The following is an 18,573-nucleotide window of genomic DNA, read 5'->3' on the forward strand; positions in this document are numbered from 1 at the left end:
CCACCCGTCCTCGATTGGTGCAGTCGCCTCCGAGCTAAGGGTCGGAGCAGACACGGGTGCGGCCTCCAGGGCACTGTTCGGCGGCACAGCTAGATCATGCCCATCGTGACAGTGCGGCGCGCTCGGCCATGGCTCGAATTCGTCGATGATCAAGTCTCCGCGGATGTCAGCCGTGTAGTTCAAACTTCCAAATCTAACCTGATGGCCAGGGGCGTAGCTTTCGATATGCTCCAGATGGCCAAGCGAATTGGCCCGCAGTGCAAAGCCGCCGAATACAAAGATCTGTCCGGGAGAAAAGTCTCACCCTGGACAGCATCGCCAACGATGATCGAAGGAGCCATCGAGCCTAAAGATGACGACACAGAGGAACTCCTAATGAAAGCACCAATGTCAGTGTCAAAACCGGCGGATCTCGAGTAGGGGGTCCCGAACTGTGCGTCTAGGCGGATGGTAACAGGAGACAAGGGACACGATGTTTTTACCCAGGTTCGGGCCCTCTCGATGGAGGTAAAACCCTACTCATGCTTAATTAATATTGATGATATGGGTAGTACAAGAGTAGATCTACCACGAGATCAAAGAGGCTAAACCCTAGAAGCTAGCCTATGGTATGATTGTTGTTCGTCCTACGGACTAAAACCCTCCGGTTTATATAGACACCGAAGAGGGCTAGGGTTACACAGATTCGGTTACAATGGGAGGAGATCTACATATCTGTATCGCCAAGCTTGCCTTCCACGCCAAGGAAAGTCCCATCCAGACACGGTACGAGGTCTTCAATCTTGTATCTTCATAGTCCAGGCGTCCGGCCAAAGGTTATAGTCCGGCCATCCGGACACCCCCTAATCCAGGACTCCCTCAATGGTGTTCTCAATATCACTTCTCCTCCTGGGGGCATCGTCTCGGAGCAAGTGATGGCTGGAGGTGACAAGAGGAGGAGAGGTGGTACATCTACCGCAAGGCTGACGACGGGTCATGGTGGCATGGCGCTGCGGAGTTCCGTCGATGGGCACGTGTGGATGGACACGTGCAGGATGGTGGTGTTATCTGACGCGATGGTAGCGTTGACGGTAGGCCTAGCAAGGTTGGTGCGTCAGTACCTGCTCTGGAGATGGATCAACGGTTGGAGGTGGCGGCGGCCTATGAGAGTGCGCCAGACCGGTGTGTGACCCAGTTCCAACATTGTGGCTTGGTTGGGGCATCCGGTATTAGATGTTAGGAGTTGATGCGATGTTTTCTTGGTATTAAGCTCGGACATTTGACACCCTTCATAAGGGGATAGGAGTAGCGACGTATGTGTTGTCAAAATGGTGACTTCAGGTATAATGATGTATTACTTTGTAAGATTTTTGTGAATAATTAATAAAATGGTTGCATGCATCGTACAGATGCAGAGGCCGAAGGCATATCCTCCTTTTCAAAAAAAATGTATCCTTGCTTTGAAACAAGGCGTAAAATTTCGGTCTTTCAAACAGCATCAACATCTACTCTTTTTTGGTACAAAAATATATCAAAGGTGCATCTCTGTGATAGTAGACACATTGTGTCTATGATCCTATCAAAACTTGCGCTTTCGATACTATAAAATAATGCATATTTGACTTTAATGTGATATCAACTCTGATTTGTTTCAATGCCAAAACGCAGAAAGTCGATCGAGATGACAGGATCAGCAGCTTGCCCGACGACATCTTGGTCAACATCCTCGACCAACTCAACGTACGCGATGCTGCTAGAACCTGCGTCCTCTCCAGATGGTGGCGTCAGCTTCCTGCCATGCTCTCACGGCTTACAATAAGTGCTCACGACTTCCTACCCTCGAAAACTAAAACCAGCTTGTCCAAACATGAATTGGTTTGGAGGACCGATGAAGCTGTGGTCAAAGCCACGAGCATACTGGCATGGAGGGATCCAGGTGGATGCATCATCAATCTCTTGAGGATGACATTCTACTTGAGAGATGATGCCCCCATATTCATTGGGCATGCTGTTAGCAATGCCATGGAGACGCATAAGATTGAGCAAGCCGAATTCACAGTTTTGGCGGACAAGAAATGTGTAGAGTACACCACTGATGATTTGGAGAACAATGGGGCACTGTTCGTGTCATTTTTCAACGAGTGTCCAAATGCATTTACTGGTCTCACACGCCTCTACCTGGAGAAATTGATATTTTCTACATCTGACTTTGTATCCAACATCATGGTCACTTGCAAGCAACTAAAAGATTTAGGTTTTTTCCATTGCTACACCTACACGGAGGGTTTGATAACGCTCGAAGTTGAACACACACAACTAAGTGAGCTATGTATTATCAACTGAGTGATGCCAGAAGCTTGGGTGCAGCTCCATGGGATACCTGAGAAACACCGCAAGATCGAGCGTATCAAGGAAGCTTTCAAGATGTTGGGATGGCCTATCGTGGTCGACGAGCTCTCCCTCATTAAGTTGGGTCCGGTGAGGATGAAACTGGCTTGCAAGTCGCCGGCCATGCTGAATGGCACAGTAGAGGTCTGGTTTAACCACGAAGGGTATCAGATCAAGCTGGAGCTGGAACGGCTGCCGCGGCGGCTGGGGGAGGGGGTGGTGCTCCAGGGGCGGCCCCCTCTGCTCCCCCGCCAGATAGCCAGCAAGGCAAGGGCGGGCCACACAAGCCTGGGTCACACGCGGACAATTCCTCCAAGGCGGCTGCCACCGGTGCGAAGGCGCCCAAATCTTTGGCGGTGGTGCCCCAGAAGGAGGCATCTGGCCCCGGTGCATTGGTGGTGGGTCAAGATGTGGTGATGGGCGAGCTGGCGGACGAGCACGAAGATAGCATCCAAGACACTTCAATAGATACTGAGACTTGGGAAAAACTGGGCGTGATCCCGACTCAAGACACGGCTGTCAGCCTTCCTCCCCTTGCTCGCTCTCTGGACCCATCCTTCAAAGTGCTCGGCTCCAGCATGCCAGCTCTGAATGCGCCACTGCCTCTGTCGCTGGTGGCCATGGACTCCGAGGCCTTGGCTATCTCTCCAGCGCGTGGAGGGGGCTCGGGGATGGACTGCGTCCTCATGGACTCGGACCCTACACCGGCCTCGGACAGGCGCCTGTCGAGCGACTCCGGTCGGCAGGCCAAGAAGACTGCTGGGAGGAAGGTAGGGTGCAAGATGGTGGCCACGGAAGCTGCGGGTTTGGTGGCGGTGCTGGGGGGTGAGTTGGGTGCGGCTTTGGTGGCGCCTGGGCCGGCAACCAAGGCCAAGCGTTCAAGGGCAACCCCGGTGGCGTCCCGGCCTCCAAGCGCACGCGCCAAGGCCAAGCTTGGGGACATGATCTCTATGGAAAGTGCCAAGCTCCATGCTGCTGACAAAAACATGGATGTTTCAGGTAATCCCTCCCCCTCTTATAAGATCCTGAATGCTTTCTCCGATGAGCATCTCACTGAGATTCTTCACGATAGTGGCGTTGTGCTGGATTCCTCGCCTTTGGATATTATCCCGTTAGTTTGCGCGCGTGAAGATGCTCAGGCCGCCCTTGCGGCTGCAGCTGCCAGGTGTGTGGCTGCACAGCCCGTGGACGGCCAGGTCTCAGTACCTATAGGGGCTGGTACTGTCGCTCTGCCCATCGAGGAAGCCGAGGCCGTGGTGGCCTCGGACTTGCCTTCTCCTAGCCGGGTGCCGGCTAGGAAGCGAGTGGCCAAGGCGGTTAGTTCCCGTGGAGTCCGCCTTCACAACCGGATCATTTAATGCGGTATATATTCTGGAATATTCATGGTTGCGGGCATGGGGGCGGCATACGCAACTCCGAGAGTATATGTCCAAAGAACGCATCGACTTTGTCGCGCTCCTGGAGACGATTAAGGCCGATTTTACGTTTAGAGATCTTTTGGCGTACGATCCGCTCCAGTGTTTTGATTGGTTCTGGACTCCTTCCGTGGGCCTTTCTGGTGGCCAATTGTTGGGCTGTAATAAAGATGTTTGTGACGTTATTTTGTGGGAGTCTGGTTCGTTCTATATCGCTGCCACGGTTCATCACCGGGTCTCCCATGCCTCTTGGGTGATCGTAAGTGTTTACGGGCCGGCTGACCATGCGAGGTCTGCTGATTTCTTGGGAGAAATCACAGCTATGGTGGGGGCCAAGCAAGTGTCCAACCTACCAGTTGTGGTGGGAGGAGACTTTAACTTGATCCGCTCGAGGGCGGACAAGAACAACGACAACATTGACTGGGCTAGGGTGTCCCTTTTCAACAATGCCATCGCGCCCGCTGCTCTTAGAGAGATTGCGCGTACAGGGGCGAGATACACTTGGACTAACAAACAGCGGGAGCCAGTTCGATGTGTGCTCGACCGTGTGTTTTGTTCAAGTGACTGGGAGGTTTTGTTTCCCCTCTGTACCTTAGTGGCTGAAGCGCGCATTGGATCAGACCACTCTGATCCTGTCCTCAGGGAGGACAATGTGCGTCACAGCCGTAGATTCTTCTTCGAGACAGCTTGGTTCGAACATGAGGGTTTTTGCCAACTTGTCACAAACCGTTGGACCTTGATTGGTAACCAGGTAGGACGACAACGAGGACCAATTGAGCTCTGGTCCTCTGCGCTGCGGCCTTGCGGGCTTACCTCAGGGGATGGGGGGCCAATCATGGCAGCGAATCTAAAAGGGAAAGGGAGCACCTTGTGGAAGAAATCGCTCACCTAGACGCGCAGGCTGATGTTAGGTCCTTCTCTGGTGATGAATGGGAGATTAGGTACTCCCTAGAACACCAAGTCCTAGCTATTCTTAGGGCGGAGGAGGAGTATTGGCGCCGTAGGGGCGGCGTCAAGTGGGTCGTTAAAGGCGACGCCAACACGACATACTTCCACGCGTACACTAACGGCCGTAAACGCAAGAGTACAATTCTTAGGCTCCATTCGGAGAGTGGGACGTTGGCCACCCAAAATGAAATAGTTAGGCACATCTACGACTTCTTTGTTGAGCTGTTGGGAACAGCCGGAGCAAAGAGCTTAAGACTAAGGGAAGACCTATGGGGACCGCATGAGAATGTATCGCAGCAGGAAAACGACGCCTTGATGGTGTCCTTTTTGCCCCAACATATCGACCGCGCGCTTGCTGGAATGAAGAACGACACGGCTCCAGGCCCGGATGGGTGGCCGGTGGAGTTTTTCAAACGCTTCTGGCCGATGCTTAGGGACCTTTTCCAAGCGATTATCAATGGTTTTGCCCTGGGTACGATGGACCTGTCGCGTCTCAATTGGGGCTATTTGCTTGATTCCCAATGTCAAAGGGGCGGAATCAATTAAGCAGTTTTGGCCGATCACGCTCATTAACGTTCCTTTCAAGATATGTGCCAAAGCTTACGCTTCTAGGCTAGCACCGGTCGCCCAACGTGTCATTAGCAAGAGCCAAACCACGTTCCTTAAAGGCAGGAACATTCTTGAAAGGCCTATTGCTCTTACGGAGATAATCCATGTGTTAAAACGTACGCGTGATCAGGGTGTTATCCTCAAACTAGATTTCGAAAAAGCATACGACCGTGTAAACTGGGAGTTTATACGGGAGGTCCTCCTCAAAAAGGGTTTTGAGGCAGGGTTCGTCCACCGGATCATGCATTTGATCTCAAGTGGCAACACCACGGTTATTGTCAACAGCGAAATGGGGAAGTTTTTCCGTAATAGGAAAGGGCTTAGACAGGGCGACCCCGTCTCCCCACTCATCTTTAACTTCATGGCGGATGCCATGGCAGCCATGCTGTCCAAGGCCAGGGAGGCGGGGCACATCAAGGGGCTTGTCCCTCACCTAATCCCGGGTGGTGTGACACACCTACAATACGCAGACGACACTTTGTTGTTGTTCAAGCAGGACGACCATAGTATTGCTGCGATTAAGCTCCTGATTCTAGCCTTTGAGCTCCTCTCCGGACTCAAAATTAACTTCCTTAAGAGCAAGGTCATTACCATGGGGATGGACGACCAGCTCAGAATGCGTGTCGCAAACCAACTTAATTGTAAGCGCGGGAGCTTACCAATCAAGTACCTAGGGCTCCCTATCTCTCACTGCAAACTTTCGATTTCAGAGTGGGAGCCCCTGTACGGGAAAGTGGCCAACAGGGTAAGCCCGTGGCGAGGGCGTTTCATGTCCTTAGCCGCGAGGCTTATTCTGATGAGCTCGAGTCTCTCTTCTCTTCCCCTCTTCACTATGGGATGTTCTTACTAGCCGACGGTGTGCACACTAAGCTAGACACTCCGAGATCCCGGTTCTTTTGGGAAGGAACTGGCATCAAGAGGAAATACCACCTCGTAAAATGGGCGGCGGTCTGTAGGCCTAAAAAATTTGGAGGATTGGGAATCCTAAATTCCAAACTAATGAATGTTGCCCTCCTTTCCAAATGGTGGTGGCGAATGGCCCAAGATGAGTCGGGGATCTGGGCTCAGCTGTTAAAATCCAAGTATTATCCGAATGGGAACCCCTTCACAGCCTCGGCCAACGGCTCCGTGTTTTGGAGAGGGATCCAGGCGGTGCAGCCTGCTTTTGACATTGGGGCCAGATTCCTGATTAACAATGGTCAATCTACTCGGTTTTGGCTAGACCATTGGCTGGATGCCTGTCGGTGTCAAAACCGGCGGATCTCGGGTAGGGGGTCCCGAACTGTGCGTCTAGGCCGGATGGTAACATGAGACAAGGGACACGATGTTTTTAGCCAGGTTCGGGCCCTCTCGATGGAGGTAAAACCCTACTCCTGCTTGATTAATATTGATGATATGGGTAGTACAATAGTAGATCTACCACGAGATCAAGGAGGCTAAACCCTAGGAGCTAGCCTATGGTATGATTGTTGTATGATGGAGTTGTCCTATGGACTAGAACCCTCCGGTTTATATAGACACCAGATAGGGTTAGGGTTACACAGGGTCGGTTACAATGGTAGGAGTTCTTGAATATCCGCATCGCCAAGCTTGCCTTCCATGCCAAGGAAAGTCCCATCCGGACACGGGACGAAGTCTTCAATCTTGTATCTTCATAGTCCTGGAGTCCGGCTGAAGGTATAGTCCGGCTATCCGAACACCCCCTAATCCAGGACTCCCTCAGTAGCCCCCGAACCAGGCTTCAATGACGACGAGTCTGGCGCGAATATTGTGTTCGGCATTGCAAGGTGGGCTCTTCTCCAAATTCTGTGTACCTGTAGGAATAATGTCCGATTTTCTAATGTAGCGCTCCTTGGCTTCCACGCCCAGTAATGGCCGTCTTCCACGTGTCGAACGAATGCGAAAAGCTGGGGCGTTTTTACATCCACACCCCTAGCCGTATAAACGAGCCGCCTATTTAACGGGATGGGGATTCAGATCCAAACCACACCTTCCCCTTTCTGCGAGAAATCATCAGAGCGCCTCTAGCAGAGGTCCATTCCAACATGGTCAGCCGCCGCAGCTCCTCCTCTCGCCCTTCCAGTCCTAAACCTGGAGACTAGGAGAGTTGCTCCATCCCGCATAGCAAGTTAATGTCACTTCAGGCCAAGGGATTTCTCCCTCAGGCTTATATGGTCTCGGTCCGAGCCGGACTCACCACCTATGATGGCGGAAAACAAGCGGAGAGCACACCCAGTCCCTCTAAAGGAGAGCGGGTGTGCCTCGTCCCTTATCTAATAAGGGGACTAGGATTTCCAATTCATCCATTTCTTCGCGGGCTTCTGGAGTTCTACGGCCTCCAGCTGCACAATTTCACGCCCGCTTCTATACTGCATATCACGGGTTTCGTCGCCCTTTCGAGCTATTTTTGGGTGTTGAGGCTCATTTCGCGCTGTGGAAGAGGATATTCTGTCTGGTGCCCCGTTCTCAAGTGGGGTCTATATATCAAGTGGGTGGAGCCGAAGTGTGGCGCATCGCAGGGACCGGATACCCATCCGGAACCCCAAAGAAGGCGTCCGAGGACTGGCCTTCGGAATGGTTTTATATAGACGACGTCCCGCTACCGGACCCTATACGGGTCGGTCTCCCCGAGTTCAACAGTGCTCCATTAAAGAAACGCTTGAGCTGGCGTCCGCGGAGCTCTCAGAGAGAAAGCGACAGAGACGTCCTTTACTTGATGGGCCGGATAAGACTGTTGGCTCATTCCGGACTAACCATGATTAGAGTCATGGCCGTATGCATTATGCGGGGGGTGCAGCCGCTTCAATATAGAGGCCACCCCATGTGGAATTTTAACGGGGAGGATGACGCCACTCGTTATGGTCGAAAGGGGCCAGCCTCAGCTGCCGCTCTAGCAAAGATCTTATCCTCTTTGTACAAGGGAGAAGAGGAGGAATTCCTCCGCGTCAACCCGCAGGGCGGATTTGCTATGTACAATCCTCCGAATTGGGTAAGCGGACAATTGTGCTTTCCCGTTCATTTTATATTCTCATGTTTAAATATGTAGTCTAACGAGTTCAACGCAGGAACTGCGCCAGGAGGTAAAAGATATAAACAGCCGTCCTGCACAGCCCGAGGACCCAGAACGGTCCCTTGATCCGGACTCCAAAGAGGATCCGGACATATCGGTGGAGCTTATTGACGGGGTGTTTCATCACTGAGCAAGGACAATACCTTGGTGGCCATTACGGCTGATTACCCAGGGTTAATCCCGGCCTCCCAGGTGACAAATAACGGAGCCTCATTCCCTTCAGAAGGGTTCCATTCTCACGTATTTCGGTTTTTCTCACGGCAACTGTGTTTTGCAGGGGAGATTTCCGAGGCGGGAGGCCGAATCTGCGGCGACTAGCCAACGAGGGGCCGCAGGGCCCCGTGGGGTAAAAAGGAATGTGGTTCGGACTGAGATGCCGGCGCAAAGGTATAGTGCACCCTCTTTTTCCTTGGTGTTTATTCCTTCAGGATATATTAACGTTCGTGCTATCTTCAGGACGAAGAGACCTCGCGGGACTACATCCGGGGAGGTTGCCAATCGCGCTTCCACCAGCCAGGATCCAACGCCTGGCCCGGAAGCGGAGACAAGCACAAGGCGCGCACCGAACACTCCTCCGACAGAGGATGCGGACAGGCTGTCTGCCACTAATTCCGAGGTGGAGAGTGCCATGAACCACAGGCGTCGCCGGACAGTCCTTCGCGACGCTTGTTTCTCCCAAGAGGCATTAGATGCCTTCAATTCGGGAGATGCGTACCTCCATGCCGCTCAAAATGGTTTGGCCAGAGCCACGGAGCAGTATGTAAAAGACATACGGGTAAGGAAATTTTGGTAAATATAGACATACCAGTAGCCCCCGAGACTTGAAGCAGTGTGAGGAACTGATTTAAGGATCATTTGTTATGCAGGTTCTTACAGAGAAGAATACCGTACTGTCCCAGGAGCTGGAAGAGTGCAAAGCCCAACTGGAGGCCGCACTAGCCGCGGCAGGGGAGCCAAAAGAGACCCCCTCAGGTAAAATACACTTTAAAAGATTAGTGTTTTGCGGCGTGTGTGCAAATCTTACAAATCATATTGCAGATGACGCCGGACTAGATCCGGAGAAGCAACAACTCTTGCGCCGGTTAAAGGCCGGTGAGAGTATGCTGACAAGGGTGAGGCGGGAGAAGAATGATCTTCAGGATGCCAACACCAAGATGGATGTTGAACTGAAAGACGTTCGTGGCCAGCTGTCAGACTCCACTAAGGAGAATCAGCGACTTCGATGCGGCATTTTTAGTAAGTGCTTAAATGAACTCTTGAAAAAGGAGTTCGGCGAGGAAGGCGACTAACAGAGTTATGTCTGTAGGTATGCTAACAGGTCGTCCTGCAGAGGAGATGCCCGGTTCAATGGGTGACCTTCTGCCCGAGCTCTCGCAACTGCACAAGCGAGTTCGGCAGGCGATGCAGGGTGTTGCCCAAGCCTTATGGCCATCCCTTCCCAAGATCGAAGGCCTTGGAGATCTTGCGGAGAAGCTGAAGGGAGCGCGGCGGCGCTTCCGATTGTGGAAGATTTCAGCCTGCCGCCAAGGCGCAAGGGAGGTCTAGGCCATGGTGAAGATGCGGTACACCAAGGCTGACCCAAATCACATGGCCGAGGTCAGACCTGTGGGGCCTGACGGGAAGGAGATCCCTGTAAGCTTAGTATACGACCAAGTAGAATTGGCCGCAAAGTATTCCCAGCAGGACTGTAAATTAGACAGCCTGTTAGATGGTATAGAAGAGGAATACAAACAGTCAGAGTGACTATGTAATTTTTAATTGACATGTAGAATGCCTTCTTGCCGGATTGTAGATCATTTGTCGTTGCCGACCTTTTCGCTTCGACCTCGGGACCTGACGGTACGGAGTGTGTCCGAATACCCTAACGGTTAAGTATAAACCAGAGTCTGCATGGAGACCAGGCGTAGAGGTCATTAGTGCTTTATCAGACAAGTGCCCAACTAGTTATGTTATATTACATGGTTAGTGAGAAACATCTTCCAGAGAGAATAGTTCCGTTAGGGGTTCCTTTCTCTGGGAGGCATGCCCTAAAGTGCATGTCCGGACTGCAAATGCAGGAAAATCATCTGGGGGCAGGTATATAAATAAGTAAAAAAGGTCATCTTTTAGTTCACCGACCAAATATTCCCTTAAGAACGCTAGCTTTCGGCTTCACCCAGTCTGAGGTACACATCCGGCTGATCCGGCAGTAACAATCGCAGAGGTGCTCCCTTTACCACCTAGTCGAACAATCGGGAACGTAGGGGTAAGCACAGGAGCCAGGCAACCCAGCTTGGCCAAAACTTAAGTCATATCGATGCATATAATGGTGAAGAAAAGGTTCATGCGGAAGTTTGACGCATGTGTTGGGCATGAAACCCATATAAATAAGCTTCTGTTAAAGAAGCCCCCAGGTTTCATGAGCGCAGGTAGCGCATCACTTGATGAGCCTTTAAGGGCTATAAGAGAAAAGAGTGGAAGCAGAGAAATGAAGACGGAAAATGTAAAAAATGGACAGAGGAAGGAGACAATAACAGAGTCCGGCGCTAGGCATAGAATCTTCGGAGACGTGGGCGTTCCATGGGTTCGGCTCGAGTCGGTTATCCGACACATCTCGCAGGCGGTACGCTCCACCAGTCATGACTTGGTCGATCTTGAAGGGACCTTCCCACTTGGGCTTGAGTTTGTCCTTTTTCTTATTCGGCAGGCGTAGAACTAGTTCGCCAACATTGTAATTTTTGGCTCGTACTTCTCTGCTTTGATATCTTCGAGCCTGCTGTTGATAAAATGCGGAACAGGCTTTTGCCACATCACGCTCCTCCTCCAAAGCGTCCAAGTTGTCCTGCCGATCGAGCTCGGCTTCTCTTTCTTCGTACATGCGCACTCGAGGTGAGTCATGAATTATGTCGTAGGGCAGAACTGCCTCTGTGCCGTACACCACAAAGAATGGCGTGTATCCGGTGGTGCGATTCGGCTTGGTGCGCAGCCCCCAGAGTACGGAGTCGAGCTCCTCCACCCAGTGCGTATTAGATTCCTTGAGGGACCGCACTAGTCTGGGTTTAATGCCGCTCATGATAAGGCCATTTGCACGTTCGACCTGGCCGTTGGTGTGTGGGTGATAGATAGAAGCATAGTCGAGCTTGATGCCCATCTTTTTGCACCAGAGTTTTACCTCATCGGAGGTGAAGTTTGTGCCGTTATCAGTGATGATGCTGTGGGGGACGCCATAACGGTGTACAACCCCAGATATGAAGTCTATCACAGGTCCGGATTCGGCCGTCTTAACAGGCTTGGCTTCTATCCATTTGGTGAACTTATCCACCATGACCAGTAAGTATTTTTTCTTGTGGGTTCCACCTTTAAGGGGCCAACCATGTCAAGCCCCCAGACCGCGAAAGGCCAAGTGATGGGGATAGTTCGGAGGGCGGTGGGTGGCATATGGCTTTGGTTTACAAAGAGCTGGCAACCGACGCATCGTTGGACCAAGTCCTGAGCGTCTGCTCGGGACGTCGGCCAGTAAAAGCCCGTACGGAAAGCCTTGCTTACAAGGGACCAAGCTGCAGCATGATGGCCACCGAGTCCGGCATGAATTTCAGCCAGCAGGTTCTGCCCTTCCTCTTCGGATATACATCTTTGAAGGACTCTGGTAGCACTTTTCTTATAAAGCTCTCCCTCATGGACTTTATAGGCTTTAGATCGCCGCACTATGCAGCGTGCCTCGTTTTGGTCTTCTGGGAGTTCCTGCCTAGTAAGGTAGGCTAGGAACGGTTCTGTCCACGGGGCGATGACCGCCATTATTACGTGTACTGAAGGTGTAATTTTGGTGGCAGAGCCACCAATTATGTCAGATTGTTCGGCGTCGGGTGGTGCGGTTGTGTCCGGGCTGTTATTTGTGGGTTCCCCCTCCCATGCTATGGATGGTTTAAAAAGTCTTTCTAAAAAGATGTTAGGGGGGACTGCATCGCGTTTTACCCCAATACGTGCCAGGACATCCGCTGCCTGATTGTTTTCTCGGGCTATATGATGAAACTCCAACCCTTCGAACCGAGCTGACATTTTTAGGACAGCATTGCGGTAAGCTGCCATTTTTGGATCCTTGGCGTCGAAGTCTCCGTTTATTTGGGACATCGCGAGGTTCGAGTCCCCGCGTACCTCTAGGCGTTGAATGCCCATGGATACTGCCATCCGGAGACCATGTAGGAGGGCCTCATATTCGGCTGCATTGTTGGAATCCGTGTACATGATTTGGAGCACATATTGAACTGTGTCTCCTGTGGGGGACGTTAAGACGACGCCAGCCCCTACTCCGGCCAACATTTTGGAGCCGTCGAAATGCATGATCTAGTTTGAATATGTGCCGTACTCTTTAGGGAGCTCCGCCTCTGTCCATGTCGAACGGGAGGAGCTCGATGGCCCATTTTGCTATCCAGCCCGTTGCATCGCGGTTGTTGATAATATCGTTGAGTGGTACTTCCGAGGCTACTGTTATGGAACACTCTTGAAAGTAGTGTCGTAGCTTCCGGGATGCCATGAATACCACGTATGCAATCTTTTGATAATGCTGGTACCGTGATTTGCATGGAGTGAGGACAGTGGACACGTAGTAGACTAGCCTTTGAAGGGGGAGTTTGTGTCCGTCCGTTTCCCGCTCGACGACGAGCACTGCGCTGACAACTTGGTGAGTTGCTGCAATGTACAATAGCATTGGTTCACCGGTGTTTGGCGCGGCCAGGACTGGGTTTGTTGCCAATATGGCCTTTATTTCATCGAGTCCGGCCGTGGCAGCATCCATCCACTCGAAGCGTTCGGTGCGGCTAAGGAGGCGATAAAGGGGCAGTGCCTTTTCTCCCAAGCGGGAGATAAAGCGGCTTAGAGCGGCCACGCATCCGGTTAATTTTTGTATTTGTTTGAGGTCCTTTGGGATGTCCAGTTGCGACAAAGCTCGGATCTTGGCTGGATTTGCTTCAATTCCTCTACCGGATACAATGAAGCCCAGAAGCTTTCCGGATGGAACGCCGAAGACGCATTTTTCTGGATTGACTTGATGTCGTATTTTCGAAGGTTGTCGAATGTTAGCCTCAAGTCGTCTACTAGAGTTTCGACGTGTCTTGTTTTGACGACCACATCATCCACGTATGCCTCTACTGTCTTGCCGATCTGGTTTGCCAGACATGTCTGAATCATGCGTTGATATGTTGCGCTGGCGTTTTTCAGCCCGAAGGGCATTGTGTTGAAGCAGAATGGGCCGTATGGTGTGATGAATGCTGTTGCGGCTTGGTCTGATTCTGCCATCTTAATTTGACGGTAACCGGAGTATGCATCGAGGAAACACAATGAATCGTGTCCTGCCGTGGCATCGATAATTTGATCGATGCGGGGGAGGGGGAAGGGATCCTTTGGGCAAGCCTTGTTAAGGTCTTTAAAATCGACACACAGGCGCCACGATTTGTCCTTCTTTGGTACCATCACCAGGTTTGCTAGCCAGTCCGGATGTTTTATGTCTCTGATGAATCCGGCCTCCAATAGCTTGGCTAGCTCCTCTCCCATAGCCTGTCTCTTGGGTTCGGAAAAACGTCGAAGGGCTTGTTTGACAGGTTTGAATCCTTTTAGGATATTTAAGCTGTGTTCGGCCAGCCTGCGTGGGATTCCTGGCATGTCTGAAGGGTGCCAGGCGAAGATGTCCCAATTTTCACGTAGAAATTCTCGCAGTGCGGCGTCCGTATCGGGGTTTAATCGTGCCCCGATGGAAGCTGGTTTATTGGGGTCCGTTGGATGGACCTGGAATTTGACTATTTCGTCTGCTGGCTTAAAGGATGTGGACTTGGATCTCTTATCGAGTATCACATCATCCCTGTTAACCATGGAGCACAGCGCAGTCAGTTCCTCAGCTGCTAAGGCTTCGGATAGTGCCTCTAGGGCTAGTGCGGCTGTCTTGTTTTCGGCACGGAGTGCTATGTCCGGATCACTAGCGAGAGTGATAATTCCGTTCGGCCTGGGCATCTTGAGCTTCATGTACCCGTAATGGGGTATTTCTTGGAAGATTGTAAATGCTTCCCGCCCTTGTAGGGCGTGATATCCGCTGCTGAACGGGGCCACCTGAAATGTGACCTCTTTGGATCTGTAATTATCCGGCGTGCCGAACACCACATCTAGTGTGATTTTTCCTGTACAACACGCTTCCCGACTAGGGATTATTCCTCTAAAGGTTGTGCTGCTTCGCTCAACGCGGCCCCAGTCTAATCCCATTTTTTGAAGGGTTTCCTCATAAATGAGGTTCAATCCGCTGCCTCCATCCATGGGTACCTTGGTGAGGCGAAAGCCGTCCACTATTGGACTGAGGACCAATGCAGCTGGTGCTCGGGCTGTTCGGAATTTAGGTTCGTCGCTTGCATTGAAGGTAATATGGTTCGTCGCTAGCATTGAAGGTAATAGCCGTGTCGCTCCATGGGTTTATTGTTGCTACTTGGTAGACTTCGGCAAGGCTGCGGAGTGTTCTTTTTCACATGTTATTTGATGCGAAGGTCTCGAAGACTGTGAGAACGGTACTGGTGTCCCCGGGGTGGTTTTCTGTGGCCTCCAAAATTAAGAGGTCCTCGCCAATTTTGGCCACCTGCCGGAGTATCCAACATGCTCTAAGGCTGTGAGTTGGTGTGGCGTCCTCTACTATGAATTTTACAGGGTCCATCAAGCCATTTTTCCAGTACCGTTCCATGCCCTGTAGAGGGTTTTGGTTTTTTGGTGTTTAACCCGGGTGCCTTACGATGATGCACCCTCTTAGTTCGGACGGGATTGCTATTCAGGGCCGGATTATCCCAAAATTTTACTTCGGTTTTCCAGGCGCTTTCCATCGCACAATACTTTTGTACTATGGACGCCAAGTCAGCGAAGCGTGTAATATCACGGCGACTTATGGCGTTAAGGATTCCCTTGTCCGTGCAGTTACTGCAGAAGATTGATATTGCATCTCCCTCGCGGCAATCCTTTATCCTGTTCATAACCAGGAGGAATCTGGCCCAGTAATGATGTACTGTTTCCTCGGGTTGTTGCCTGATTTGGGAAAGATCGCTTATGTTCGGGTGGGCGGGTGGCATTGAATCTGAAACCTCGCCCAATCTAAGATTCAGAGGCCGAAGAGCTTCTGAACTCTGTGGTTCGAATTCTTGGATGTTGTCCAATGAATTTAGCCCGTTGCTTGATTCTAAGCTCAGGTCTCGAGTTGCATCCTTCCCTCCGCGGGTATCCGGCTTGGAGGGGTCGGGAATTCGGACGTAACTTGTCCTTAAAATAGATGTAGGGTCGCCGCACTGCACATCTACCACGACGACGTGGTGGGTGGCCTGGGGAGAGTTAATTTCTCTTAGATCGGGTTTAAGCCCAACCTGGTCGTAATCCCTGGCGACCCCCAGGGCGGCGAGGCGATCCAAGAGCTCGTTTACGGAAGAGAGCTCCATTGGATCTAGCTGCTCGACAAGTTCCGAGATGACGTGAAGGTTGCTTTTGATGAACTGAGAGGTCACCGTCGGCACAACAGCCGAACAGGCAGTCATGAGAAAACCACCTAGCCGGAGGGTTTGGCCGATAGCCAAGGCTCCCTTAGCGACGGCGCCGTCTTTCAAGACGGGAGGATGCATCCTTCCTGATTGCGACGGCACAGTTGAACTCTCAATGAAAGCACCAATGTCGGTGTCAAAACCGGCGGATCTCGGGTAGGGGGTCCCGAACTGTGCGTCTAGGCCGGATGGTAACAGGAGACAAGGGACACGATGTTTTTACCCAGGTTCGGGCCCTCTCGATGGAGGTAAAACCCTACTCCTGCTTGATTAATATTGATGATATGGGTAGTACAAGAGTAGATCTACCACGAGATCAAGGAGGATAAACCCTAGGAGCTAGCCTACGGACTAGAACCCTCCGGTTTATATAGACACCGGATAGGGTTAGGGTTAGACAGGGTCGGTTACAATGGTAGGAGATCTTGAATATCCGCATCGCCAGGCTTGCCTTCCACGCCAAGGAAAGTCCCATCCGGACACGGGACGAAGTCTTCAATCTTGTATCTCATAGTCCTGGAGTCCGGCTGAAGGTATAGTCCGGCTATCCGAACACCCCCTAATCCAGGACTCCCTCAATGCCTCTCCCCTTTGGCAAAGTCACCCTAACTTATATCGGATCGCCACAAACATCAACATTTTAGTTGGGGAGGCTATCCATACTGATCCACCTGCGATTCACTTTATGTGGGCCCTAACGAACGATGAGAGTGCGTCTTGGGACGGGCTGGTTCAGCAAATCAGTACCAACCGCCTAGGGACGGGGGTTGACACGATAGAGTGGAGCTTGACAGCTTCGAGAAAATTCTCGGTGAAGTCCCTTTATAACAAGCTAACTGGAGGGCCAGCGCTTGATATAGCTAAGGGGCTGTGGAAGGCAGGCCTGTCCCTGAAGATTAAAATCTTCATGTGGCAAATGCTTAGGAATAGACTGCCTACTTCGGATAACATGGCCAAACGAAACAGTCCGGCTGATGGTACCTGCACGATTTGCGGCCTAGGCGAAGATGCGAACCATGTATTTTTTAGATGCCACTTGGCCAGGTTCGCATGGAGCGCGGTCCGGGAGGCCTTCCACACGAACTAGAACCCTGCCTCGGGGAACCAATTAGTCTCCATTTTCAAGTCCACGAAAGGGACTACTAGTAGAATCGCTTGGCGTTACGTAGGGGCGCTCCTCTGGGATATTTGGACGACGCGTAATAAAATTACGATTGAGAAAAAAAATTCCCCAACCATCCTGCAGATGTGATCTTCGAATGCCACCTATTTTTGCAGATGTGGACCCCACTAGGGAAGGAGCGTGATGCTGAGCGTATGTCAAAGGCTATGGCGCGCATCAAGTCAATTCAGGCATTGGCAAGACAAGATCCGGCGAGTCGGTGAAGCTTTTGGAGGTCTTCTATGGATTGTTTGTTAGCTAGCTCATCGCGTTTGATGGTTAGGCCGAGTGTAATTTCCGTCGCGATGAACCTTTGTTTCGTCTCATGCTGGTCGTGGACCGTTGGTACTATCTTAAGTGTGCTAAGTTGTAACTGTTTGAACCTGGTGCCTTATGGGCTTTGACGCTTCTAGCATCTTCGTTCCAAAAAAAATGTATTATCAATTGTCGTTTTGGCATGGTCAAGCTCACTAGGCTTCCAAAACTCACCCGGTTGGCGTTTTAGCATTGGCTGTCTTATGAAGAACCACCACTGTCAATTGGTTATGTACCATTACTTATGATTCTGAGCCTTTCAAATGTTGCTAGTAGTAGCCACAAAATGGTCGAGTTAAGTAAGTTTCTGTATGAGACCTCTGTTCGAGACCTGAGGTTGGGGTTTAAATTCGAAAAGGTAAGTCGGGATGATTGCTTTGTTTTATCTTCACTTGTTCTCTGCTCATCCTACGTGTTTATTGTTGCAGAGTGTCTGAATAAAAGGTTGGCATTTGTGTTCTGCCAACTAAAGATTGTCAATCTAGTTAACATCCCTGAAGGGTATGATCTCACCTGGACAATGTTCGTTTTTGAAGCGGCGCCGATCCTGGAGGAGCTCTACATGATGGTATATGCTCCTACCTAAAGCTTCTTCTTTAACTAGATTAACCCGTTCCATTTACCTTTGTCATATGTGTGGCATGCATGTAGGTAATGGATCATCCATGTGAAATGCAAACGAACCAAGAGATTAGCGAGAACAAGGGTGTCCAATGGAATCACCTACATCAAATTTCAAGCACCACCGTCTGATCAAGTTCATCATGTTCGGCTTTCATGTTAATGACTACATGGTGGATCATGTCAGGCGTGTCCTCAAAGCAGCAATGAATTTACAAGATGTGTACCCGTATGATAGACTGATATGTGATAAATGCCCATGAAAACTACGATATGTGCACCCGCATGATAGCTTGGTACGTGACATGTGCCCAGGCCCGCATCCGCCGATAAAGTTCCCACTAAAAGTGAGGAGCGGCGTTTAGTGCAAAAGCGAATGCCTCGCGGCATGGGGTCACTTGCCATCATCCACTTCTGAAAGGATCGATATAGTTGACTAGGGGGGGGGGGGCGAATAGGCAACTAACAATTTTTAACTTTGCTTTACCAAATTAAACTTTGCAACAAAGTAGGTTGTCTAGATATGCAACTAGGTGA

At 51.0% G+C, this 18,573-nt stretch overlaps 1 pseudogene; it reads left to right on the forward strand.

The window, feature by feature from the left end:
- Nucleotides 1-914: 914 nt before the first annotated feature.
- On the forward strand, nucleotides 915-18,299 carry LOC123129835 (uncharacterized; annotated as a pseudogene).
- Nucleotides 18,300-18,573: the final 274 nt, after the last annotated feature.

Source organism: Triticum aestivum, chromosome 6A (genome assembly GCF_018294505.1).
Source record: "Triticum aestivum cultivar Chinese Spring chromosome 6A, IWGSC CS RefSeq v2.1, whole genome shotgun sequence".
NCBI lineage: Eukaryota > Viridiplantae > Streptophyta > Magnoliopsida > Poales > Poaceae > Triticum > Triticum aestivum.